This window comes from Oratosquilla oratoria, chromosome 16 (assembly GCF_046742065.1).
Source record: "Oratosquilla oratoria isolate Oo_2021 chromosome 16, ASM4674206v1, whole genome shotgun sequence".
NCBI lineage: Eukaryota > Metazoa > Arthropoda > Malacostraca > Stomatopoda > Squillidae > Oratosquilla > Oratosquilla oratoria.
In genome coordinates, this window is record NC_134792.1 from 49,590,054 (window position 1) to 49,617,553 (window position 27,500).

Consider the following 27,500-nt stretch of genomic DNA (forward strand, 5'->3'; position numbering starts at 1 on the left):
AAGTGTGTGTGTGTGTGTATATATATATATATATATTTATATATATATATATATATATATATATGTGTGTGTGTGTGTGTGTATAGATAGTTAGATAAATAGATAAATTGAAATAGAGAAAAGTAAGAGACATATTGATAAGTAAATTGAAAAATTAATAAACAAATGTCCGAATATCTACATTGAACTGTAGTCTGTCCCCAAAGAGTGAAAATTGCCTTCTTCCAGAGGTTTTCTAATGAAAAACCATTTCAAGAATGTCTGTGATAAAAAGGGAGATTTGACCCTATGAATGTCAAGATACTCGCCTGTATGTGGCGAAAATGCACTTCTTTCTTTGTTCGCAGACCGCCAAAAACGCCAAGACTGGCTGTTTGGCAAAGATTCCTTTGCGCCATCGGACCAAGGACCTCCCATTACAGTGTAATTTTTGATTGCCTGCTTTGTGTATCAAAGCCCCTTCCTGCAATTGCAGTTCTCCTAAAATGGGCTCCCCACTCGAGGAACCAAACATCTTGGCTCTGGTGTCCCACTTGCGAGATCTGGCAGATGGGCCAAATAGCTCCCGTTCTAACCTCGGGTCTTCAAATTAAATCTCGGAGAAAATTAGCCTCGCTGCTCCCGTGCAGGGCCCCCCCTCTCGCCTCCTTTGCCTCCTCTGCCTCCTTGGCTCGTGGGGTTCAGAAAGGGAAGCAGGGAAGGATTGGACACATTATGCACGTTTCTTGAGGCAAGTTACTTCCTCCTCTATTTTTTTTTCTCTTTCTTATAGGAACTGCTCTCGTTCTTTGTGATTGTCTTCATTTTAGATCTCTTCCTCTTATTCTTTACCTCCCAATTCCTCTTCTTCCCTTTCTCTTCTTCCTTTTCTCTTCTTCCTTTTCCTCTTCCTCTCACTCATCCTCTCTCTCTTCCTCTCCTCCATCCTCTCCCTTTTCCTATTCTTCTCTTCATTTCCTTTCATCCACTTCTTCCTTTTCCTCCTCCTCTTCCTATTCCACTGTCTCTTCCGTCTCCCCTTTCTCTCCCTCTTTCTCTCCCTCTCCCGTTTCCTCTCCTTTCCCTTTCCCCCTTATTTTCCTCATCCTTTTATTTCTCTTTTTCTCCTCAAACCCCATCCCTGTCCTTCATGACCCTCTTGTCTTCCTTCACCTCCTCCTTTCTCCTGTCTCCTCCTCCCCATCTCCTATTACTATTATCCCTTTGCCTTCGTTTCCTTACGCCCTTTCTTCTTCTTACCCTTCTCCTTCGTATTCTTTTCCTTTCCCTCATCAATCCTCAAGTTAGAATGTTTCCATACTTGTATTGCAGTCGTGTAGCAAAAAAGAATGTACGTTAAGTATTGTCGAATCTATAATTTTTTCCCAATATGAACGTCGTATGAAAAGACCTCAAACATGAGCAAGAACGATATTCTGTTAAAAGGTCTTGAAATGCTTGTTATACTCTAGGGTTAATGTGCTGGAAATTGAATCTACAAATATTTTACTGTAGTAAACAAATATGCCTCATAATAAGACACAAAGAAAACAGTTTTAAGAATTGCAGCTTCGACGTTCAACAAAAATAATTTGCTCACGACGCAGTAGTCAGAATATAAAAGTGTGGTAATACATAGAAAACGGAATTCATTATGAAGAGCTAAAAACAAATGAAAAAATAAATAAACAAATGAAATATTAAAAACTACAGTCATTTAATTGCTATCAAAATCTTTCAGAAAATCCACAGACTTCAATTTTCAAATACAATATTTATTACTAAGTGATAGATATATTTTCTATGGAGTAAAATACACTTTGCCGTATAATAGATTATACATAGGAAAAATTAAAGAAAAGAAAGTTATATTTGTATAATGAGGGTTATGAAAATATCTTGCATGTTGCAGACCACCATCATCACTTCAGAATTCACCTTAGCATTTTATCATTTTTTCTTTATCAAATGTGTGTCACGGTAACAAATGAGTAGATGTCAATTAAAATAGAATATATTTACCCTTTAGTAAAGAAGATATTAATCTAGAAATATTCAATAGATTTCACAAGATTTGTCAAATCTAAAACATAACCGACTAGACAGTCTAGCTACAAACTTGAATAACTCATAAATATATATTATATAACATGATGTTAACAAAATTATTTGCACAATGAAAAGACGTATTTTGATATGAACATTGAGTCGGCTGATATCAAGATAGGTAAATAAAATTATATTTGTCTATTAAACTGTACATGGAACTTCGCTCTGCTGAACAGAATCGCATAAATCGTAAACATCAATGAATGAAATACAAACATAGCTCTTCTGTAAAGAATCTTGTGATTATATCTATGTCCTTTTGAGCAGGATGGTTGTTCAAAGCATATTATGTACAATTACAAATGATTTGACAAACTATTATTCAAGTTATGTAGCAAAACTCGTTACTTTTAAGTTCATTTGATTCCATTCACAGAAAACCCCCTTGATCTCGTAAGCAAATAATACTTTAAATCTTTCGAAATAGAATTAATTCTTTCTGGATAAAAAAAAAAAAAAGTTCGGGGATTTTTCTCTTGACTGAAGATAAATAATTGCATGACACAAGTCCTTTATCCAAGGTTTTCCGTGAGATATTTTTTCGAATAAAAAAGGTTCGACAGGAAAAAAATGTCAGTGAAGTAGTTCACTCTAGGCGAGACAGTTGCTGGTGGTGAACAAAAAGCAAACTGATGGAACCTATCTAGTCCCTACAGTATTTCGTCCTGATGGCTCCTCGTTTAACTCTTCCCTTCGATGACTGCTTCTATAATCTCTTTTCCCTGGGTCTGTCTCTCAACTGAATAAAAATCGTCTGACATTAAACAAAATCAAGTATGTGAAATGCGTCGCCATAGTAGAAGTGTGAAACCTTGCCTTGAATGTTGAATACATTTTTCTCTCTCCATTGGACTTAATGTGTTGCATTGGTGTTATCTCAACTTTCTAATGGAATTATATGTTTACGTTTTCGCAACATGTAAAACCCTTTTGGTGATGAAGATGTCTTTCAAAGCTCAGCAAAACTGTGTGACAGCTGCCAGAATATAGGGGAAGAGTAGTGTATACAACACACAAAGTACATAAGAACATAAGAGTGAAGGAGACCGCAAGAGACCATAAGGCCTACACTAGGCAGTTCCATGTCCATTACCACCTATCATCCCCATTCATAAAGTTATTCAACCTTCTCTTAAAACAACCGTCAGTTTCAGCGCTCGTTACATAGTTGCTAAGTCTATTCCATTCGTTAACCATTCTATTAAGTAAACTAGTTCTTGCCTATTTCTTTCTTAAATCTAGTATAACATAGAGACCTAAACTCCTTAATTTTCTTCCAACAAGTTACTTTTATTCATTTATTTATTTATTTATTGTGGTCTTTCTTTGTTCGCTGAATTCTTCAACGTATTTTCACGCACATTGTACTTTCACTGTTACCTGCACACAGTGGTAATTTTGTTTTATTTTCTGTAATAAGTGTCATTCATATATTACTGCTGTTGATGTGCAGTTAACTATTGGGCAACAATAATACAAATTTACTTATATATTTGAACAAAATATGCGAATTATTCTACGAAGGAAGCAATAATGAGAGTTGGTCACCCATTCACCAGTCAGTTTATTCTGATACCAGAAAATATGATTGGTTGTATATATGATATGTGAGTGCATGTGATTCACCTTTGGTCTTTAGATCACGTGTTGGACTCGTGATCCACAGCTATTTCCCTCCCGGAAGAGAGCTCAGGGCTCGTATGACCGATCTATGGGTAATGCTATGACCTTACACGCACACACACACCCAACTCCCCGCCAACGAGAGTTGGAGTAACGACTCGAAGCGCAGCAATAATGAACTAATTTCAGCCCTGGGCAGGATTCGAACCAGGTACCGCGGGTACCGCCATACTGACACTCTGGGACTCTACCAACCGCGCCACCGAGAGTGTATGTGTGCGTGTGTGTGTGTGTGTGTGTGAGAGAGAGAGTGTGTGGATGCTTGTGCATGTGTATTTTTCGAATTATATTGATCTAATTGTACACAAAAAAGGAGAAACGTTCTTAGGTCTCAGTCTCTCCAGATACACCAATCTTCATATTCATATGTGGTGCCAAACAGAACCCAATCTCTTTATTTCCCAGCTGTTGCATAAATCCATGTACCGTTCCAGGTTGGGTTATACTGCCTTTTAAGCTATTCCAAGTACTTATACGTCTATACGGAAAAAACGCATTTCTTTGCATCTTTTAGATATCTAGTGGAGGGGAGTGGAGTGTGATAGGGATGGAATGGGTGGGAGTGGTTTTTATGTCTTTGTTTTTTTTGGCTACCTCCCTTGTAAGGGGAAAAAAAGCCTTTGGTATATGTGTGTATGAGGAAGGAGGAAGAGAAAGACACGGGTCAAGGGCCGAGTTTATTCCTGACCGGTTTCGCTTACAGCTTCTTCTGAAGACGCTGTGAGCGAAACCGGTCAGGAATAAACTCGGCCCTAGACCCGTGTCTTTCTCTTCCTCCTTCCTCAAACCTGTCACAATGTCTCAACATATGTATGTATATATGTATGTATGTATGTATGTATATATGTATATATGTATCTTTATGATTCTCTAAAACTCCCCCAACCCGAATCAAGATATCTCTTCTGTCGCTGTCATCAACTCCCTTTAGTGACTTGACTGTAATCAAATCGTATATATTTTTTTCAATTTTCTAATGTTTTAATCTCTTTTCGTATGGCTTGTCTGACGAGGTGAGAGCGCCATGGTAGCTGAACTCGGTCTTGTTTACATATTTTCCCCTTGTATGAAAACCACATCACTGACACATATTCCGGTCTTGAAGGGATTAAAATGTCTGATATTTTTTCGTCATCCCTTCATCTATATGGTGAAAAGGCACCTTAACATTCCGTATCAATCCATCCATCTCCACCGCAATGTACCTGATATGTCAGTCAGTTGACAGGTTGTCTTTTATCAACATTTCAAATATTTCTCCTGTTTTGCCTTTTAATGGATTTCCTTCCGAAGGAATAGATCAAAGATGGTCTTTTTCAGCTATTATCCATTTCCAAGACTTCATCTTTTGATATTGAAATATATTTCCCAGTATTGGCTTTATGCAAATCTGTTTTTGCAACAGCAGATAGTTCGTTTTTCAATCTATTCACGTATGCGCATATATACATATATGATATATATATATATATATATATATATATATATATATATATGTATATCGATAAAAATGAGAATACGTCTGCTGTAGCTATGGAGAGTGTGCTCGGGGACTTGTGTGGTTCTTTTGTAGCAACGTTCATGGCTCAGTTGCTAGTGTCTTGGTTTCGTGATTATGTACGCACATGTCAGGATTCTAATCCCTTGGCAGAGCTTCTAAAAAGTCACACACACACACACACACACACACACACACACACAGACACACACACACACACACACACACACACACACACACACATATATATATATATATATATAATATATATATACATGTGTGTGTGTGTGCCTGTGTCTGTCTGTGTGTGTAAGTGTGCGCGCGTGTGTACGGGCGTGTGCGTGTTTAAGTGTGTGTAGGTGTGTGTATGATTGATCATGACCTTGATTCACGTGTCGGGTACGTGACCATCAGTTATTACCCTTATGTATAAGATTTCAGAGATCATATGATCCGATCAATGGGTTCTGCTGTAATCTTTCATATATACCATTCACAAAATTACGTCCTCAGACAGGTTAGTAAGGACCTGCAGTGTCAATTGAAGCTTCACGATGGTACCAAATTGTGGGACACAGAATCAGGAATCATTGTAACAGCAAGCCATGTGTGTGTACATGAATGTGTGTGTATGTGTCTACGTGTCTGTGCTTGTGTGTGTTTGTGTGCTTTGATTGTGTGTGTGTGTGTCTACGTGTTTATGTGCCTGTGTGTTTGTGTGCGTAGATGTGTGTGTGTGTGTGTGTGTGTGTGTGTGTGTGTGTGTGTCTACGTGTTTATGTGCCTGTGTGTGTTTGTGTGCGTAGATATGTGTGTGTGTGTGTGTGTGTGTGTGTGTGTGTGTGTGTGTGTGTGTGCTTGTATGTACTATCCTACAAAAATATTTATTTCCTGAAATTAATGCCATTTCATATCGACTATCTACTGAAAGGCAATTTACTATTGGACAAAAAATATACATGATAGCATTACGTTCATTGCTTTAACCTAATCATTCCACCCATATATTTGTACAGAAAATAATGTGAATCATTGTACTGAATATACAAACATGTTATTTCGTCATCTGTATGCCAGTCAATATTCTATGATAGCGTAAAATATAACGGTAAGCTTCTGTAGATTTTAGGATTTTTGTAGATGTGCGTTTATGTGTGTGTGTGTATGCTATTATATGTGTGTGCACGCATGGATTGGTTGATATATGTGCACGTGTATGTGTATATCTGTGTGTGTGTGTCCATAAGAATGAAGGAGACAGCAAGAGACCGTAAGGCCTACACTAGGTAGTTCCATATCCATTAGCACCCATCATCCATATCCATGAAGATGTCTAATCTTCTCTTATATCAACCACTTGTTACTAAATCTATTCCATTCATTAACCAGTCTGTTGTTAAACTAATTTTTGCTGATTTCTTTTTTAAACCTAAATTTGTCTAATTCAAATCCATTACCACGAGCTCTACCCTGCTGTCTTAATAATGTGACCTTGTCTGCATCACTCTTGTTAAAGCCCTTGGAGCATTTGAATACCTCTATTAGATCACCCCGCACTCTTCGTCTTTCCAAAGAGTGTTAGTTGAGGTGTCTAACCCTGTCTTCTTAAGGTAAATTTCTAAGCCCTTGTATCATTTTGGTCATCTTCCTCTGTGCTGATTATAGTGAATTTATAGTGATTTGTACCTTTGACTTTGGCTACCTCTCTTGTAAGAGGGAAAAAGCCGTTGGTATATGTATGTATGTATGTATGTATGTATGTATATATATTTATGTATGTATGTATGTAATATCCATTCTATAGGACGGAGACTAGAACTGTACCACATAGTTCAGTATGGGTCTAACTATCGCTAGATGGTTTAATGGTCATCTCTGCACTTTTGTTTTTAACTGTCCTAGCATATATCTTGTTAGTCCTTTTCCAATCCTTCCTCTCTTCATTTAATGAATTCACAATAAGATCGTAAATCTTGTCCGTTAGTTGCTCCTTACAATCTTTGAGTGACAAGTTCCCATCAGGCCCTGGACCTTTGATCGCATCTTTTACTCCAAATATTTCATGTACTTTCATTACTGCTACTTTTAGATCTTTCAACCCAGTATACTTACGAAGACCCCTGTTTTCCCAGAAAGTCATTTTCTTTGGTGGAAATTTATTAAAAACTTTTGATAATTATTTCAGCCTGAGTTGATGCCTCTTCATAGACCTATGATTTCGGTCTTAGTTTAGAGTTTCAATTTTTTTTTTTTCTTTTTTTTTTCTTTTGTCACGCCTCCAGAGTCTGTATCCAAACTTTTCCAATTAAGATTAAGCGATAGCCTGGTATCTCCTAAGCACAAACTATCAGGATCACTTACCATCAAGTAGTCGTTGATTTTCATCCCGGTCAACAGAAACTCGTAAGCATAAGACCCAAGACACACACAGTACACCGCATAGGAAGCTTTTAATTCCATTTTCACTCTTTGTTGTACTAGCTTCTTCTGGTATCTCCTGAGCACAAGCTATCTGGATCACTTACCATTAAGTAGTCGTTGATTTTCATCCCAGTCAACAGAAACTCATACGCATAAGACCCAAGACACACACAAGACACCGTATTAGACACTTTTAGTTCCCTTTTCACTCCTTGTTATACTGGCTTCTTCTGTTATCTATCTTGATGATATTCTCCCAACTTCTGGTTTAAAGTTCTTCAAAAAAGCTCTCGCTTATCTTGTTTATCTAATTCCTTTACATATCTTCGTGTTTCATTCTTTCAGTCCATGAAGTCGTCTGTTTTTTTCATTCTGAGGCAATAATAGATTAATTTTTATCACTTCGTTGACAAGCAATTTACTTTCTATGATACTGGCACCACTATCTATATTTGATACATACATACATACATACATACATACATATACCAAAGGCTTTTTCCCCCTTACACGGGGGGGTAGCCAAAAAGAAAAAGGCATAGAAAAAACTCCCACCCATTTCATTCCCCCATATATTCCACTCCCCTCCACCCTCCTCCCTCCCTCTTGGCACCTCCTGGATGACGGGTCATCCCTGCATCCTGTCCACTGCCCTGGGTCAGAAGCAGTGTCGCAAGACACAGTACATCCACAGCAAGGCCGCTTCATAAATTCGGCGACCCCCCCTCTCCGTCCCCTCATGCTGTATTGATCTCTCTTAATTCAACTCTTCCAGCCATTTTCTTGGGTTATTGATAATAATCTTCTCAGTGACTCAATATTCTATTCATCTTTCATTTGACTTTCCACTGGCATCCTTACCCTCCAATCCATTCACCCCTTTGTATCTTTCTTTTAGTTTTCGATATTCTCTTTGATCTTATTGCAGAGAGGCTGAAAATTTCAGCTTTCAGCGAGGCTCGAACTCGGATCACTGAATTAGTGGTCGAGCGCAGTGTTACCACACCATTGAGCCGTGTTATTCATCGTGGTCTTGGATCACGTGTTGGACTCGTGATCGACAGCTGTTTCCCTACCGGAAGAGAGCTCAGAGCTCGTATATGACCGATCTATGGGTAATGCTGTGACCTTACACACACACACACACACACACACACACACACACACACACACACACACACACACACACACACACAATTCCTCGCCCACGAGAGTTGGAGCAACGACTCACAGCGCAGCGATACTGAAATTATTTCAGCCCTGGGCAGGATTCGAACCCGGACCGCCGTAGTGACGGCCGGAAACTCTACCACTGTGGCACAGAGTCGTGTGTATGTGTGTGTGTTGCGTATTTACATATTTTTTCTTATTTACCTAAATACTAAAAGTTTCGGAGCACTATGCATTTGAATCGGTTGCAAAAATATATTAATGTGATCATTACTTAGGTTGATTATGTATGCGAGGGGTGATCAAAAAGTAATGACAGTGATACCATATATTTTCACGGTACAGAGGTAAATCCAAATAGTGGCCTACATTCCTTCAAAGTACTCCCCTCCTGCCTCTATGCAACGTTCCATCCTCTTTCGCCACTTCATGAAGCACTCACGGTACTCAGAAGCCGATATACCTCGTAGCTCTGAATTGACTGCTCGCGCCAGATCTTGGATGCGATGAAACAGCTTCCCTGCGATCGCACCCTTGATCTTTGGAAACAACCAAAAATCACAGGGAGCAAGGTCAGGCGAGTAGGGTGGGTGGGGGAGAAGTGTGATCCCCTGCTGCTTCAGGAACTGCACAGTGAGGCGAGCTTTGTGGGGGGCAGCATTGTCATGGTGCAGCAAAAGGCGCGATCGGCGACGGGTTGGTGCAGTCTTGGCCTGATATTCCAGGACTCGAGGAAGGACGTGATCAGTGTAGTACTGGGCTGTGATAGTACACTGTTGAGGCATTACATCCACACACATTGGTCCTTGTGAATTGAAGAAGATGGTGAAAAGGCGCTTCCTGCTGCGAAATCCTTCCTTCAGAATCTGAGGTCGAGGTTCTTCATCACTCAACCACACCATGTTAGACTGCTTGTCTCTGGTGGTGAAGAAAGAAATCCAACACTCATCTCCGGTAGCTACATCTGAGAACCGTTTCGGACCATTCGGCTCGAATTCAGCCAGCCATAGACGACAAATCCGCACCCGTTCGCTCTTCTGCTCTTCCGTAAGCAAATGAGGTATCCATCGAGCACACTTCTTCCTCAGCCCTAAGTGTTCATGCACGATGTCATGTGCGCTCCCATAACTGACACCGAGCTCCAAGGATAAGAATCGAAGAGTAACAGTTGGATCTTCGTCAATGATGGCCCGCGCACGGACCGTCGTTGCTTCGGCCACGGATGTCCGAGGGCAGCCAGGACGATGATCATCTTCTAGCTGCAATTTTCCGGCTGCGAAAGCTCGAATCCAGCGGGAAACAGTTTCCAGTGATGGAGTAGACTCGGGAAAAACTTGCAACAATTCCTCTCTGATCTCCGTTGCTTTTTTCCCGAGTTTCCACCTTGTGAAGGTGTAGAATCTGCAGCCTTCTTTCGAAAAATCCATGTTTCCGGTTAGAGAGGCAAACCAACAATGACACAATCGCACAGCGCAACGATAAAATGTAAGCTAGACAAACAGCGACAAGCTCAAACATGTAACAACAGGCAACACTTGCTGCCCCTTGCTCCCCGCCCCCCCAACACTTATAGTCTCTCAGCTACGAGTCCGACTGTCATTACTTTCTGATCAATCCTAGTATTAGTTCACAAGTTCTTTTATAACAATGTGGCACAGTGGTAGATTTTCCGGCCGTCACTTCGGCGGTCCGGGTTCGAATCCTGCCCAGGGCTGAAATAATTTCAGTATCGCTGCGCTGTGAGTCGTTACCCAGAATGTTCTAAAGAAACTTTACAGCTGTGAGAGTGAATCATGGCGTATTAGTCAATTACTTTTTAATTCACTTAGGAACAAATAAAAGAAATAAGGCTTCGAAAGCTTTGATACATGCAACAGGTAGACAGGTTAATTTCTGCTATTGATCAGTTACAGACATCTTTCGAAAAATATGCAAATTGAGTATCCGGAGATGAAAGGCCAATGCATTTGGCTTCATACACAGGAAACGCTACAAATAAAAATCACGACAAATTAAGTGTTATGAGATTCGCAGACAGACACCGATCCTCTGTAGACTTTCATATAGGGCTACAGCAAAGCCAGCGAACGGCGGTAATGATGAGGACAAACACTGCTAGAGAGAGTAAGCTGAAGCCAATCAGGCAGGGAATTGAACACAGGAACTTTAATGGAGTGTGTAGTTAATGCAGTTACCAGCCGCTTTGATCCTCTTACAAGCCCGTCCATTGGACTAACCTGACCCTTCCTTCCTTCTTTCCTTCCTTCTTTCCTTCCTTCTTTCCTTCCTTCTTTCCTTCTTTCTTTTCTTCCTTCTTTCCTTCTCACTACCTTCTACTTTATTGCTCTTACAGTGAATCTATCAATCGGTCTTCCTTTTTTTTTTTCTTGACCTCACTTTTCGACTTTTTCTTTAATTTAACTCTTTGTACCTTTTTCTGTACATTGGTCTCCACGTACTTTCTTGCTATTTTCACTCTTTGTCCGTTTTCTATTCGGCATGTTGAGGCACTTCTACAGAAACAGACTAAATACTGAAGTCAAACCACAACAAGGATTTATCAATATAGTCGTGTTATGTACCTAAAACTATTTCATAAGCCCTACATTCTTTAGTTTAAGCAATTGTCACCTTAAACCTTAAAGAATATATAGATTCAGGTTTGACGGGCTGTCAGACAGAATCCAATTGAAACGGATTTAATTCCCTCAGAATGGTGACGCAATGCATCAGTTGCGGTTTAACAAATACTCTAAACGCAGGTTTTCTATATGATGCAGTTTAATATTTATGCGTTACAAGAAATCACTATCACAAGAAGTTAAAGATTCCATACTCTGTATCAAAGTTCTTAACACGTTTGAAAAACTAACACACACTTCACGAGAAAAATTCATCACAGCCCGCATGAAATGAAGTTAAAATTAATTGGAACACTTTTTTCCTTGTATAACCGGCTCACATTTTAGGTTTCGGTAGAACCTTTATGATCCAGAAAAATGAAAAAGAAAAGTATATAAAGAATGGGAAAATGGAAGAAAAGAACGATAGAAATAGATAAAGAAGTAGAGAAAAAAGAAAGAGAAGAGAGGAAATTAACTCCAAACCCTTTTCACGCGAAGCGTCCAGACTTTATACAAAATCATTCTATTCCATCATCTAAAGTAACCTCCAGGTTTCATCAAGCTCGATTTGAACAATTGCTACGAGAGCTGTAACGTGCTTACTCCTACCAAACGTTAGAATTGACAAAGGTGATTCCTGACACGAGTTAAGCAGAGCCTGAAAACGACACGGCTCTTTGGAATATCTGAGAAGCTTTGGTGTCGCCCATTGCGTTCCTACGATCCCTCAAAGGTCAGTCGACAGGCTTCCAGATACCGTCATCCTTCCATTGCAAACCTCCATAGTAAGGTCCTTCTAGCCCTTACTTACTTCCCTCTGCCTTCCTTTAGAATCTTGGAACATTATATCTCAAAACATTTTGTCAATATTACCATGAGAATATATCAGACCTCACTTTGACCGAATTTTAGACTTAAATCTTGAAAATAGATTTGTGTTAATTGTAGTGATGCATACCTTTATGACTACACTTTTTATTTTCATTGTATCTGTTATTAACTAAAGATATAACATGTTCAGTTTGTCTCCAAAAACATCTTATAATGAACACCGAGGACTTCTCGTAACTGTGATAAAGATTAGTTAAATTTCTGTAGCTTCTTGCCAATTTCTTAACCCATAGATGGTTTGAATTTATCTCTTCTAGCTGCTTTAAGGCGATTTTAATAACTTAAGAGACGTCCTTCCGTTTAACAGTTGAAAATGTAGTCATTGACTGTCAGTTACAACCATAACAAAAACATGACAACCAAACACGAATGAATTTCATCCACATACACTTGACCACTGTGTTATAATGTATAACACAGGGAACAAGCCTCTACGACTCTCTCTTTCTCTCTCTCTCTCTCTCTCTCCTCTCTTCTCTCTTCTCTCTTCTCTCTCTCTCTTCTCTCTCCTCTCTCTTCTCTCTCCTCTCTCCTCTCTCTTCTCTCTCCTCTCTCCTCTCTCTTCTCTCCCTCTCTCTCCTCTCTCTTCTCTCCCTCTCTCTCCTCTCTCTCTCTCTCTCTCTCTCTCTTTCTGTGTGTGTGTGTGTGTGTCTGTGTGTGTGTGTGTATGTGTGTGTGTGTATGCGTGAGAGAGAGAAAGAGAGAGAGAGAGTTTGTGCTTGTGTACGTGCTTTCTTTCTTTCCCTTGGGTAAATGAAATATGTCCGTGTTAATCCTCATCTGCTCCACCGTTTCTTTGATGGCCGTGTGATGGATTACTCATTCATGCTGTTACGTAATAGTGTAATAGCCTGTGATATTTTGATACTATGCGTTTTAGATTGTTTTTTAATCACAAAGCTCTCCTCCTTCCCATCAGATACTCGCGTTTCTCACACGCAGCTTGTATCAGTTTCATTATTCTTTCACACTTTCTTCTTGTTGTTTTTATAATGGCGCGACCCTTTTTCCATTTTATGGTCTTTTACTATTAGTATATATATATTTTTTCCACTTTGTTGATGAACACAACATGCAACAGTATCATGCATTTTTGCTCTTTTTGATTTGCAAGGCTCTGTTATATACTACTTTGTTATTTTTCTTCATTGCCAGTTAAACAGTTTTTGGTTTATTTTTTTTGCTTGCTTTTGCGCTAATAGTAACAATTGTTTATCAAGTGTCGCAGCTTTTTGTCTGTTACCGAATTTCTATGCCCAAATTAGGACATGAAGCGGCCTTGCTGTGGATGTGCTGTGTCTTGCGACACTGCTTCTGACCCAGGGCAGTGGGCAAAATGCAGGGATGACCCGTCATCCAGGAGGTACCAAGATAAGAGGGAGGGTAGAGGATGGAGGAGAGTGGAGTGTATTAGGGATGGAATGAGTGGGAATGGTTTTTATGCCTTTTTTTCTACCTCCCTTGTAAAGGAGGAAAAAGCCTTTGGTATATTAATATATGTATGTATGCGTAAGTAACCACTAGGAAAAGTAAACTAACGAAGAATTCCTTCTTTGTATCTGCACTGAAGATGTAATTATACGAAAGCGCTCTGCTTCGTTAGTTTACTTTTCCTAGTGGTTACTTACGCATTTGTGAACACACGCTCCTAGTGTTTTTATTGCAATATGTATGTATGTATGTAAATTAGGACAGCGTTACTAGCATTCCTGAGCAATCAATTTTCATGAGAAATCGTTTACTTCTGCCATTTACAACCCTTCGTTTCGATGTTATATTCTTTTTGGGCTGTCAGTTTTTTGTATGATACTTTCTGCTGTTGCCCAGCTTCCGTTGTTGGACTATGATGGCCCGTCCTGCTGTGTGAAGTTGTGCGTTACAGAGATACAGTTTGCTCGACCAGAGGCACATTTCATCAACTATCCTTTGACTGGCAAAGCCGAAAGAGCGACCTGCCGGTTGGTGAGTCAATTACAGCTATATATTGTCTCTGTAACTCGTTCTCGACAGCTCTTTGGCGGTTCAGAGATTACTTTCCTGCGATAGTATGGATCAATGTTGAAACTGTTCGGAGTCATACCCTCAGAAGGCCTTTTGTGTTTAAAATTCGAGTTTTTTTTTCTTCATTATTTATATATATATAATATATATATATATATATATATTTTTTTTTTTTTTTTTTTTTTAGCTAGACTAGCCAACCCATTTGCATGTCTCAGCATTATATGCATCTATTTTAGCTTTAGACAGACACTTTTATTCAGCCAAACAGAAATTCTCTTAAGTACTGGGTGGGTTGAAACATAATTGACCTTTCGAATAACATATTACGAAATGCTATAGCTCTGCAAAGGGATTCGAACCCTGACCTGTGCGTGCATAATCACGAAGTCAAGACACTTGCAACTGAGCTATGTGCGATGGTACAAAAGGACTGTACAAGTCCCCGACCACACTCCACATAGCTACAAAAGACGTAGTCTCATTTTCATCCAATCCCCATTTAGGCGAGCCCTCCGACAAGCTGTGTATGTTTAAGACAGACTGAACATTTTAGCTCTAAGATGTCCAATCTGTCTTAAACATACACATATTACGAAATGATCCTCATGCTCTCGTGTATGTGAATGTGAAAACACGAAGAAAAAAAATATTGGACACCGAAATTTGTTTTCTATTATAATACAAAACCAAGTTGAGTATATTTCTAGACAATTGTTTAAAACAATCTCTGTTTTTGTTATAATCGCCTTAGGGATTTCTACTCCATACCGCTAATTTGTATTCTCTAAGCCTCAGTACTTTTTAAATCTATGCTTCACTTGGGGATCCGTGAGGCTTATTCGGCTAGCCAGCACATTTCGCTCGACTTGACGTCACCAATGTTCCTCAGTGAAATCCACGAATCAAAATTTAGGAGGAAAGGAAATAAGGGTGAAATATAAGGTCAGAGAGTGCCAAAAGAAGAGAGAGAGAGGGAGAGAGAGAGACGGACAGACAGAGAGAGAGTGAGAGAGAGAGAGAGGAAGAGGGAGAAAAAAGATATAATCCTGTTATTTTACTTATTAGAAGTCTAAAGAATGTTTTGGGACATTTAGAAATAATAATCCTTTATCCTCAGGCGATCTTGTTTAGTTCAAACAAAAATTTTCGTCGATAGAAGCTTAACATCTATGTAGTGTGTATGTGTGTACGCGCGCGCGCGCGTGTGTGTGTGTGTGTGTTTATGTGTGTGTGTGTGTGTGTGTGTGTGTGTGTGTGTGTGTGTTTATGTGTGTGTGTGTGTGTGTGTGTGTGTGCTCATGCTTAAGTGTGCGTGTGTGTGTTTGTGTCTCTTTGTCTCTCCCTCTCTTTCCGTGTGTGTGTGTGTGTGTGTGTGTGTGCGTGCGTGTGTGCGTGTGTGTGAAGGCACAACCAAACGCCTTGGTGATTTGATTACAAAGAGATAACCCCGACGGGCATTTAATAGCTCTTGTGTGCGGAACCCGGCTACACTCACGATCGTCCTGTGTAACTGCTATCCATTTCATCCTGGCCTGGCCTCGCCTCCTCACAGTTTGCCCTACCCCTTTCTCCCCATTTTCTTCCTCACTGACATCTCCATAGGCTTTCAGTATCAAATCCTTACCCTCGTATACTAGATATTTACGCTGGAATTGTTATTGGTACTTACGTATATAAAGATAAATGATGACTTGTCCCTACAAAGGGAGAAAGTGTATTCTTTAAAATCATTCGAGTTTTGAAGATGTAAAGGTAAATTTACGTTCTTGCATGATCGTTATTTGTCATTTATATTTTGTTGCAATATTAACCTAATGCTAACGTTGTTAATGTAAAATAATGAATAGGTTGTTCCACAAATTATATGTATATTGCTGCAACTTGGACGCGCATTAATGCAAATTACATGAGGATGAAAATTATGTGCATAATGGATCTAGCTGTACGTGCAGGTGATATCGCAAAGTATCTTTATCATTTTAACTTTATCATTTCGTAACTAAAGTATTAACATTCATAGATCGTCCAAACTTTACTGTAGTGAGTGTGCTCTAGTGGGTGTCAATTCATTTTAACTTTATCATTTTGTAACTAAAGTATTAACATTCATAGATTGTCCAAACTTTACTGTAGTGAGTGTGCTCTAGTGGGTGTCAATTCTCTGTTACAAGTTTTTCATGTTTTTGAAATCATGCGTACACTGTTGCAGATTTTTCATCTAACGTTCCACGCTCTGTTTAAGTTGATGTATGCCCTATGCATATCGTCAATACTTCTATTTTTGTTTTTCAGTGAATGTTTGTGTTGGTGAAAGTTGTTTTATAGCTGCATATGTTGTGAGCAGTTTATTTTTAAAGGGTTTTCGAATTTTGTTTTTCTTTCTTAAAATGTTTGATGGGAAATATCAGGATTACTCTAAATGTTAAAAGTTGTATACTTTGTTGACGCAATTTAATGTACCTAATGCAAATATCGTGGCCAAAGTTACTCAAATATTATGTTAGGACACATTTTCAGAATGATAACTTTTGCAGTATATATATATATATATATATATATATATATATATATATATATATATATATATATGCTATGCTAATAAGAACACGGGTACGTGTGTTCACTTAAGCAAAGTAGACCACTTGGAAAAAGAAACTAACGAAGCAGAGCGCTTTCGTATATTACATGCTTCGTTAGTTTCTTTTTTCACGTGGTCTACTTTGCATATTTTATATATATATATATATATATATATATATATATATATATATAATGTGTGTGTGTGTGTACATATACATACATATGTACAGTATATGCGCCCCCAACGCTATTTAAACTGAATTATCATATCACACTGTTCCACTTGTAAAGACACACATATGGAACTGGAAGGACCAACCCAAATCCTTGTCAACAACGAACGTACCAATAGTTTTAGTGAGATAACACAGCGCACAGCCAACTGATATTCCAGAAAACCCAGCCCACAAAAACGGAAAAATATAGACTTGTGTTACAGAAATATTACGAGTAAGTTCACAGAGTATAGTATCGATGAAAGAATCATTTAAACATTTATCACGAAAAGGATCAAAACCAGTGACACTAATAATAACATATCTCATACCACATATTACAAGAACGTGAAAAGGGTCTCGGCTGTTATTAAATATGGATAAATTATGTTGATTGGAGGTTAACCGTCTCGAAGGATTTTTCTGGTCATCACGGTATGCGAATGAGTCCTACAGTCCTCATTTGTGCTGTTGTGCCCGTAGACGACGCGGTTTATGCACGTACCAATTTGCAGGAAAACCCGTGTGTAAATAAGAAACTTAGTCCGAGCGCTTTCGTCTATTAAGACATCCTCAGGGAATGCGTGTGCGGGAGTGGATGTGTCATTAAGTAGACGAAAACGTTCGGACTACATTTCCAATTTACGAATGGTTTTTCTGCAAATTAATTTTCACGTGTTTTTTGTGAAATACTGCAAATAGCAATATAGACGGAACAGTATCAGCTGCATTAGAGAAAAATTGTTTATCTAAAAGAGAAGTAACCGCATATAGTATGTCTTTTTAGGACTAAATTATATTAGAAAATGGCTGTCCATGTGGACGAAGGAACTCGCAGTTTGTGGAAAAGAGACAAAGGAGATAAAAGAAAGATATGATGATAGTCAATAAGAAAATAGTAAATCTGAATCGTATGGAATTGAGATAAGAAATGATTGAGATCTTTGATAAATGAATAGCAATTGAATATCATTGATAACGCGAATTGCAGGGATGTGAGTAAAGGCATTAGCAATTACCGCTGTAGGCTGAACTGCCTAATCTCATATATGCCTCCTACCTCCATAATTTGCTGATAATTTGATAATAGTGTGAGCTAATGTCACAAATATGGGGAATATTTCTGTAAAATAGAAATCTGTAGAATAAAGAAATGTTCAAAAGAGGAGGCTATAGAAACACGTATACATAGAAATAGAATTAAATAATTTGTATAACATGAACAACACGTGAAAATTATGAACATTGATTCGTAAAAAGAAAGAAAATTAACTTAGAACGTAATCCCATATACACACAAGATATAAATTTTGCAGGCACTAGGCAGGCAACTATAAAAAATCGTTAAAAACGTTCTGAAGGAAGAAAATGGAATAGATTTTTTGATGCCATAAAGGATCACAAAGTATGAAAGATCAAACTTATCAAAACATAAAATTATAAGGAATGGAAAGCTTAGCATGTAAGTGAACTGTGATCTCTCAATACACACACACACACACACACACACACACACACACACACACACACACACACACACACACACACACACACACACACACAGTGGCGCAGTGGTTAGAGTTCCCGGCCGCCACTACGGCGATACGGGTTCGAATCCCGCCTAGGGCTTAAATAATTTCAGTATCGTTGGGCTGCGAGTCGTTACACCAACTCTCGCAGGCGAGGAGTTGTGTGTGTGTGTGCGTGTAAGGTCATAGCATTACCCATAGATCGGTTATATATACTCGTACAAGTATGAACTCTGAGCTCTTACGGAAGGCAAATTGCTGTCGATCACGAGTCCAACACGTGATCCGGGACCATGGTGAATCACACACACACACACACACACACACACACACACACACACACACACACACACACACACACACACACACACACACACACACACACACACACACACACACAAAGGCACTCACAGTCACATTAATCACGAACGTAGGCACACTGCCAAGATAGAACGAGACACTGCGGACAAGGGGAGAGGATGGATGGGTGTGGAGTCTGTAGTCGGAATGGTCCTAATTGCTTTCAGCACAAAGATGTCAAGAGGAAAAGCATCGAAAACTGATAATAATCTTAGTTTTCTTTCCATGCCTGATGAGGGAATTTCGAATAGATGTAAACACAATTGTGTCTATTAAAAACAAATTGTAAGTATGCCCGCAGACACATGTGCACTCAATTACACACACGCACACACACACACACACACACACACACACACACACACACACACACACACACACACACACACAACTACAGGTTTTGTGGCACATCCGGAGGAATGTTACGGAAGTGAGTGGGATAGCCCGTCCGTAGAGAGAGAGAGAGAGGAGGGAGAGGGAAAGAGAAATAGAGGGAGAGGGCGTGGAGAAACTGAGGAAATTGTGTATGAATGTGGTTTGTAGTTGCTTTACAATTTTAGAATATGCTAACGAAATATTAGTAATGCATCCACCTGAATCATCTGATCCGTGGTTCCTACGTTTATCTAGTAACTTATTCACATGTTATCAACATGTTATGATAAAAGAGAATGTATAGAGAAACACAAGAGGGGAACAGGAACCTTGGAGAGGGGATGGATAGTAAAAACAGAGAGAGAGATTTGGGGCAAGTCTTTGAGAGGGAGAGGGAGAAAAAGACGAGGAGGGTGGACGAGGTATTGTGTGTGGGAAAAGAGAAATCCACAGGAACCTTGTGGTCAGTGGAGTGTTGGGGTCGAGTGGATTGTGGGCACAGATGATGGAGGGGTGTTTGATGTTGTCAAGGAGGAAGGGAGTAACGGAGGAACGAAAGGGAAGAAGTAAAGTTAGGAATAGTGATGGAAGAAGGAAATTTGTAGGAGAAATGAAAATAATTGAAAGGTTGACAAAAATAGAGGAGGATTGTGGAAAGAAGTGGGGTAGTGGAAAAGAGGGAAGAGGCAGGGAGGGCAATAGGTAGTAAGTGAATAGAAATGTTAAGCAGAAGGTTGTAAAAAAGAAAAATGAAAAAAGAAGTAAGTGAATTAGGAAATGGGAACTGTGGAAACGGTCAAAGGATTGCGAGGTAATAATGGAGATCAGAAAAAGAGGAAATTGAGTGCAGAGTAAGAAATGGAGGAAAAGAAGAAGTATAGGAAGAATCGAACGAGAAAGAGAAGGAAAAGGTTAAAATTTAAAAACAACACAGGTTAACAAACAAGAAAAAAAAAGTTGGGGAAAATAAATAGACAATGAAAAGGGGAATTGTTTTCCATTGTTCTGTTTCTTTTGATAAAAAGACATGCAGTTTGATCAAATATATTATCTGACATGACTCGAAAATAAATAGATGTCACTGTCATGAATACAGTAAGCAATTTGATATAGTATTAGATTCTTGAATTAACTTAACGTCTTGAAAGAGTTCATTCCATCCACGAATTGGACATTTTGTTTAATAATAAGAACATAAGAACATAAGAATAAAGGAGATTGCAAGAGACCATAAGGCCTACACTAGGCAGCTCCGTATCCATCACCACCTGTCGTCCACATCCATAAAGTTGTCTAATCGTTTTTTAAAACAACTGATAGTTTCAGCGCTTACTACATGGTTACTAAGTTTATTCCATTCATCGACCACCCTATTAGTAAACCAATTCTTGCCTATTTCCTTCTTAAATCTAAATTTAAGCGGAGGTAACAAGATGAAAAGATAAAGAAAAGAGAATAATGACGAGGAACTGTGACGAGGATAGAAAACAAACCAAAGAACGAGAGAAGAAGCGTAGAGTAACCTTCAGAGTACGGGAGGGTAAGTAAGGGAAAAGGAGAAGAGGCGAAGGTTTTTGTTGCAGGAAATATGGGTTTAGTAAACAATGACCGCAGCTTCCCCCCTCTCGCAATAAAACAGTTCACGTATACACACACACACACACACACACACACACACACACACACACACACACACACACACACACACACATATATGTTTTCAACCACAAATCACTATATATATACATATATATATATATACATATATATAAGTGAAATAATAAACCTACTTTCAAAGGAACATAATTTCATATTAAGACATACGGAAAATACATTTAAATAACTACCAAATGCACAATTAGCCATCACTTTCAATGAAGTACACACACACACACACACACACACACGTTCAACTTGCTGGTGTAGTGGTTAGCATTATGGCTTCTAGAAGTGAGATTTAAGGCTTGAAACCTTTTGTGTGTGCGCGCGCGTGCGCGTGCTCAAGCTTGTGTATGTATAAGCTTACAAGGAGTCTCTACATCAGCGTTTTTTATATTTTTTTTATCATTGTATTTCCTGCACGCGAGAACGTGTGACGTAAATGTACGTTCATGTCAATTTATCCTCAGGTCTGAGTGATCAAGTGTTCGTGTAATTGCCTCAGTTTGCGTGCAATTTCCCTTGACCCTATACTCCCTTATAATTGAGTACTTTTCAGTGTACCTGCGTAGAAAGAAACTACGTTTCTGTCACATTACCATGCAAATAATTCATTGGAAACATATAGACTCGCGTGCATCGCTTTAGGTCACTCACTTTCTTACATGTTGGCATAACAAAAATAAGCTAAATTACACCAACCAGCGGGGAAGAAATGTCCAATTTCGGACCTGTCACTTTTTATCAATTAATCAGCTGTAATGAAAAAGGGTTCCCGGTTCCGGTCGACTCAAAATCACACCCTCCGCATGTCAAGGCTGTCTGCCAAGCAGTTGTTGTGTAGGGCCACCGTCTAGACTCGATCGAGAAGGAATACGTGAATATATTTACTGAAACAAACTTTTTACTATGCTGAGATAGATCAGAAAGTGTTTAGATATTTAGATAGTTTCCGTGAATGTCTATCACTCTAATCTAGAAGGAATACATAGATATATTTCCTAAGACAAACATAAACTTTTTACTATCATGAAATAGATCAGAAAATGTTTAGATATTTAGGAAATTTCTCTGAATGTCTATCACTCTGATCTTGAAAGAATATATAAATATATTTCCTAAGACAAACATCAACTTTTTGCTATGATGAGATAGATCATAAAATGTTTAGATATTTACTAAAGTTTCTGTGAATGTCTATCACTCTGATCTTGAAGGAATATATAAATATATTTCCTAAGACAAACATCAACTTTTTACTATGATGAGATAGATCATAAAACGTATAGATATTTAGATCATTTCTGTGAATGTCTATCACTCTGATCTAGAAAGAATACATAAATATATTTTCTGAGACAAACATAAAATGTTTAGATATTTAGATAGATTCTGTGAATATCTGTCACTTATTGAATGAAGTCCTCCCCGCTGTTTCTTGAAAAAGTGGAAAGTTATTTTTTGTCATTGATATCCTTTAACCTCCCTTGTCACTTTGCTCTCTTATGCATTTTCTATTGCTTTGCAATCTCCCCCGTTTCTGCATCGTTCCTGTCACAAACGAAACTATTTTTTTCAACTTGGTTGTAATTCTATTTTCTCTTGAAAAAATGAAATGAAAAATAGGATAAAGTATTAGAAAAACAAAATTAAACACTATAAAACAAGATAAATATGAAACAAAATGAAATAGAATTGTGTACAAATAACATAAATTGAAATAAAAAATAAGTTTAAGTGAAATGAAATGAAATGCGAGGAAACAAAATGAAATAAAATAGAATGAAATACATTAGACGATTGAAATGAATGAAATAAGCAAAAATTAAATAAAAATACAATGAAATAGAATAAATGCGTTAGAATAAAATGAAACTCAAAAGAAGATAAAACAAAGTTAAATTAATTCAAATTAAATAAGGTAAGTTAAAATAATTCATGCCTTATTGGACATAGAAATATTTTTCATATTTTTATAAGCAGTTCCATCAGTACTTATAAAACACCCACAGAAATAAAGAATAAAATAAAAATAACTTTTAGATTGATGTTATTTATAGTTGGAAGATAAGTTTGATAGATCATAGCCCAACTGTTTTGTAGGTAACAAATGATTACCTGCTGCTCTGAGAACTGACAGGACTCTTTAATTTTGATATACAGGAAATGAAAGTTTTTAGTTTACAGGTAGCTATTAAACATTGATTTAGGAAATAGACTTCCTTAATGGCAACGAATTAGCACAACACATGACTGAAGTCCGTAAGCAGTATATAATCTACGGTTGAAGATGTCTTGCCTTTTATAGCCGATTGAGTAGAAAAAAAAATGGATTGGGTTTGTGTAAACTCGTTATCCATTTGTGAAAAGAGAACAAATCTGTCTATATTTGGTAGGGATTGCAAACGTGATAGTCAAATAAGGCATTAAAAAAATCAGTAATTTTTTAAGATCACTTCCTCCCTTTAAACCAATGATGATAATTTGTATTTTTTAGCTGAATAAAGATACGGACAAAGAAAGGATGTAAGATTGGGGCTTGTTGCCTACGGGTTAATCAAAATAAAATTTTATTTATTACAAATAGAGACGTGAGTTTGTGGTTTGCACAAATCTCCCGATGGCAACCATAAAGGACCTACCAAGACAATTGACGTTGTCTACAGAATTCTGCATTCCCATTTTTGAAACAAAGAAACGTTAAAAAGATAAACAAGTAAGTACGAATAAAAGTATGGTTGGAAGAAATTCAAGTATTAAGAATAACTTGATTACCTCAGTCTTAATGGAACTATTTGACCACAGCCAAAAAAAGAATATACTCGTATATACACACAAAAAGTCCACCAAGTCAATAAGCATTAAGTATATAGAAGTCGAACTTTGTAATAGTAGGTATATCTCTAGAGATGAAAATATTTTTTTAATAAGATTGAAAAAAATCAACACTTTGAAGGGTTACTTTGTTGAGTTTTTGGGGGATTTTTTAATGATAAAATCTAAACTTAATTGGAATAAGAAAACGAACTGAAAATTAGTGCAAATTTTATAGTTATAGTATATAGATGGTCAGGAATCTCGTAGGTATTTAGCTTTCCTTTACTCAATAATTCAAACATCTAGTTAAGGACAAGTGCACTATCTTAAACAAACAATTAAATATAATGATACTCACTCTCACTCTCTCTCACTTTAAATTACACTCTCTGGAAAGACGCAGAGTGCGGGGTGATCTAATCGAGGTGTTCAAGTGGATCAAAGGCTTTAACAAGGGTGATGCAAACAAGGTCATCATATTAAAACAACAGGGTAGGACTCGCATTAATGGTTATAAACTGGACAAATTTAGACTAAAAGGAAATAGGCAAGAATTGGTTTACTAATAGGGTGGTCGACGAATGGAATAGACTTAGTAACCATGTAGTAAGCGCTGAAACTATCAGTTGTTTTAAGAAACGATTATGGATGGGGATGACAGGTGGTGATGGATACGGAGCTGCCAAGTGTAGGCCTTATGGTCTCTTGCAATCTCTTTCATTCCTATGTTCTTATGTAATAAACTTAGTAACCATGTAGTAAGCGCTGAAACTATCAGTTGTTTTAAGAAACGATTAGACAACTTTATGGATGGGGATGACAGGTGGTGATGGGTACGGAGCTGCCTAGTGTAGGCCTTATGGTCTCTTGTAATCTCCTTCATTCCTATGATCTTATGTTCTTATGTAATAAACTTAGTAACCATGTATTAAGCGGTGAAACTATCAGTTGTTTTAAGAAAAGATTAGACAACTTTATGGATGGGGATGACAGGTGGTGATGGGTACGGAGCTGCCTAGTGCCTTATGGTCTCTTGCAATCTCCTTCATTCCTATGTTCTTTTGTTCTTATGTAATAAACTTAGTAACCATGTAGTAAGCGCTGAAACTATCAGTTGTTTTAAGAAACGATTAGACAACTTTATGGATGAGGATGACAGGTGGTGATGGGCTACGGAGCTGCCTAGTGTAGGCCTTATGGTCTCTTGCAGTCTCCTTCATTCTTATGTTCTTATGTTCTCTCATATCTGTGGTGTTCGGGGCGCTTGTTGAGTCCTCACTGCCGATATTCACACCGCCTCCATTGCCGTCGATCCTGCGATCTTGCCATTCAATCTTCCGTATCCTCCATCTCCCAGCTCTTCTTAGGTCTTGCTTGATGTTATCCATCCATCTTCTTCGGGGTTTTCCCACTCATTTTCTTCCTTGGGATTTTGCCCATTTCCATTCGAGTGACATACCCGGCTCAATGGATTTTCTTTGCGGTTACTATACTTACGATGCTTTCTTGATTGGCATTTCTCTCAGTTCATGATTGCATCACCGTCCCTATACTTGACCATCTACGTCAGTGGTTCTTGATATTTTTTTGTCATCGACCCAAAATCCTGTCAAGATCGACCATAGCGACCCATATCCTCTTAAACATTTAGTTTCACTTATATTTTAGAATAGTTGTATTCAATCAAATCGTCTCAATAATGCTGTGCTTATATCTTAATGATTAAGGTATTCGAATACAGTATTATTATTTATGATAATATTTTCATCAGGAAAATAACAAGTCCACAAATCCCTGAAGACCCGGGTTTGGTGACCCAACTTAGGTCACAACCAAGGGCTTAAGAACCATTTATTTACAATGGGCCATAATTACTCTTAGGGACTTTATTTTGAAAGACAGATATGGCGTTCCGTTTTCTTTGCGAGACTCCATGCTCTACATCCATACAGCAAAGCTGGTTTGATAATGGTGTTTTTAATGGCGATCATGTGATAAAGATCATCTTAAATTGCAATAATCTTCAATCTCTTCAATACTATGATGCGTTGTGATTTTATTACGATTGAAACAAGATCCTTCAATTAAACCCAACTACAATGGCAACTTCAGATTTAGTTTGAAACCTCTGTGCATTGAATGATAAAAAAAACATGTGCAAGAAATTAATTAAATTTTGGACAAAGGTTCATATGCAGATACGTAAGAGATTGATTAAATAACTATTCCAAGACAAACAAAAAAAAAAACACGAAAGACCGTGAACGTAGTAATATTATTATTTGCAATTAACTTAACCCCTGTAATACAAAATCCTAGCCTGACCTGGTTAAATCTGTTTGACACAGAACATAACATAACATCGAAAGGATGTTAATGTAACAAAGGTTTTAAGGTCTATCTACTGTTCACAACTTGACTATGACAAACCCTAATTGTGCAAAGGGGAGGCTGCCTAATCAGAATATCAGTGACATACAGACTAAGTTTCAGGCTGTTTAGTATAACAGTGGGCGTCCAAAGAGCGTTTCTTGATTTTTGTAACATTATATATTAAAAATTTTCAGACTTTTTTTGTCCTATTCGAGTTGGCAGATACGTTCCTGGTGTAATAGAAACCTCTTTTCATACTGCTGTCCTTTTTTTCTCAAACTGTCCTTTTTTCTCAAACTGTCCTTTTTTAATGTCCTTTTTTTCTCAACCGAGATGAAAAATCCGATGTCTCTCTTCAATAATTAGGAATACCACCTCATTTTTACCATTCTTTTCATTTTTATATAAGGCTGTTGTGATATTAAATCAAAGACCATTGCATGTTGCACTTTGATGAAGCAATTTAATCGTCAGCAACGTCACTGTGAAGTCAAAAAAGACGACGCGATGAAAGATGGGCCGAGGTGAGCTACTTTGATGTTTGATTTGAATTTCAAATAACACATATATATTCTACAGAGGAGTTTGATACATGTAATCGTGTCAAGTTCATATTTCTCTCTTAACGTACGACTATTGATTAACGAGTCCTTGTGAAGGGAAAGATTCCCTGTGAACCTGTTCTTGATGGTACCCTTCGTCAGTAGCTCTCAAACTTTTTCGTGAGCGACCCCTATTTAGAACGTTTCAGTCTCTCGCGACCCAGAATAAAGTAAAGAGAGACAAAATGGACTGATATATATACCCTTTACTTTGGAAAAAAATAATGTGTACAGCTTTTCTTTAACAAAACTAAATTAACAGAGGATGAACACACATTACATAAGTAATGTGCGGTTAACCCATTCAACTCATGTCAGCCGCTTGTGGTGTAGATACGAAAAACCGGATATGGTAGGCCTCGCGCCGGCCCGTACATCCGAATATCATCTGATGCGGCTTGACCGCGCGAGGATTGACGTCATATTTTTCTGGTGTTTGATCAAACATTTTGGTGTTTTAAGATTTTTTTTTTTTATACGAAATGACGACATCTTGTCATCGGAGTTTAAAGGGTTAAAAGAAAAATCTAATTAGCCGAGTATTTGAAATACTCTGAAAACGTGAGAATTTTCCTTTGTCCCTGCGACCCATCAAAATTGACCTCGTGACC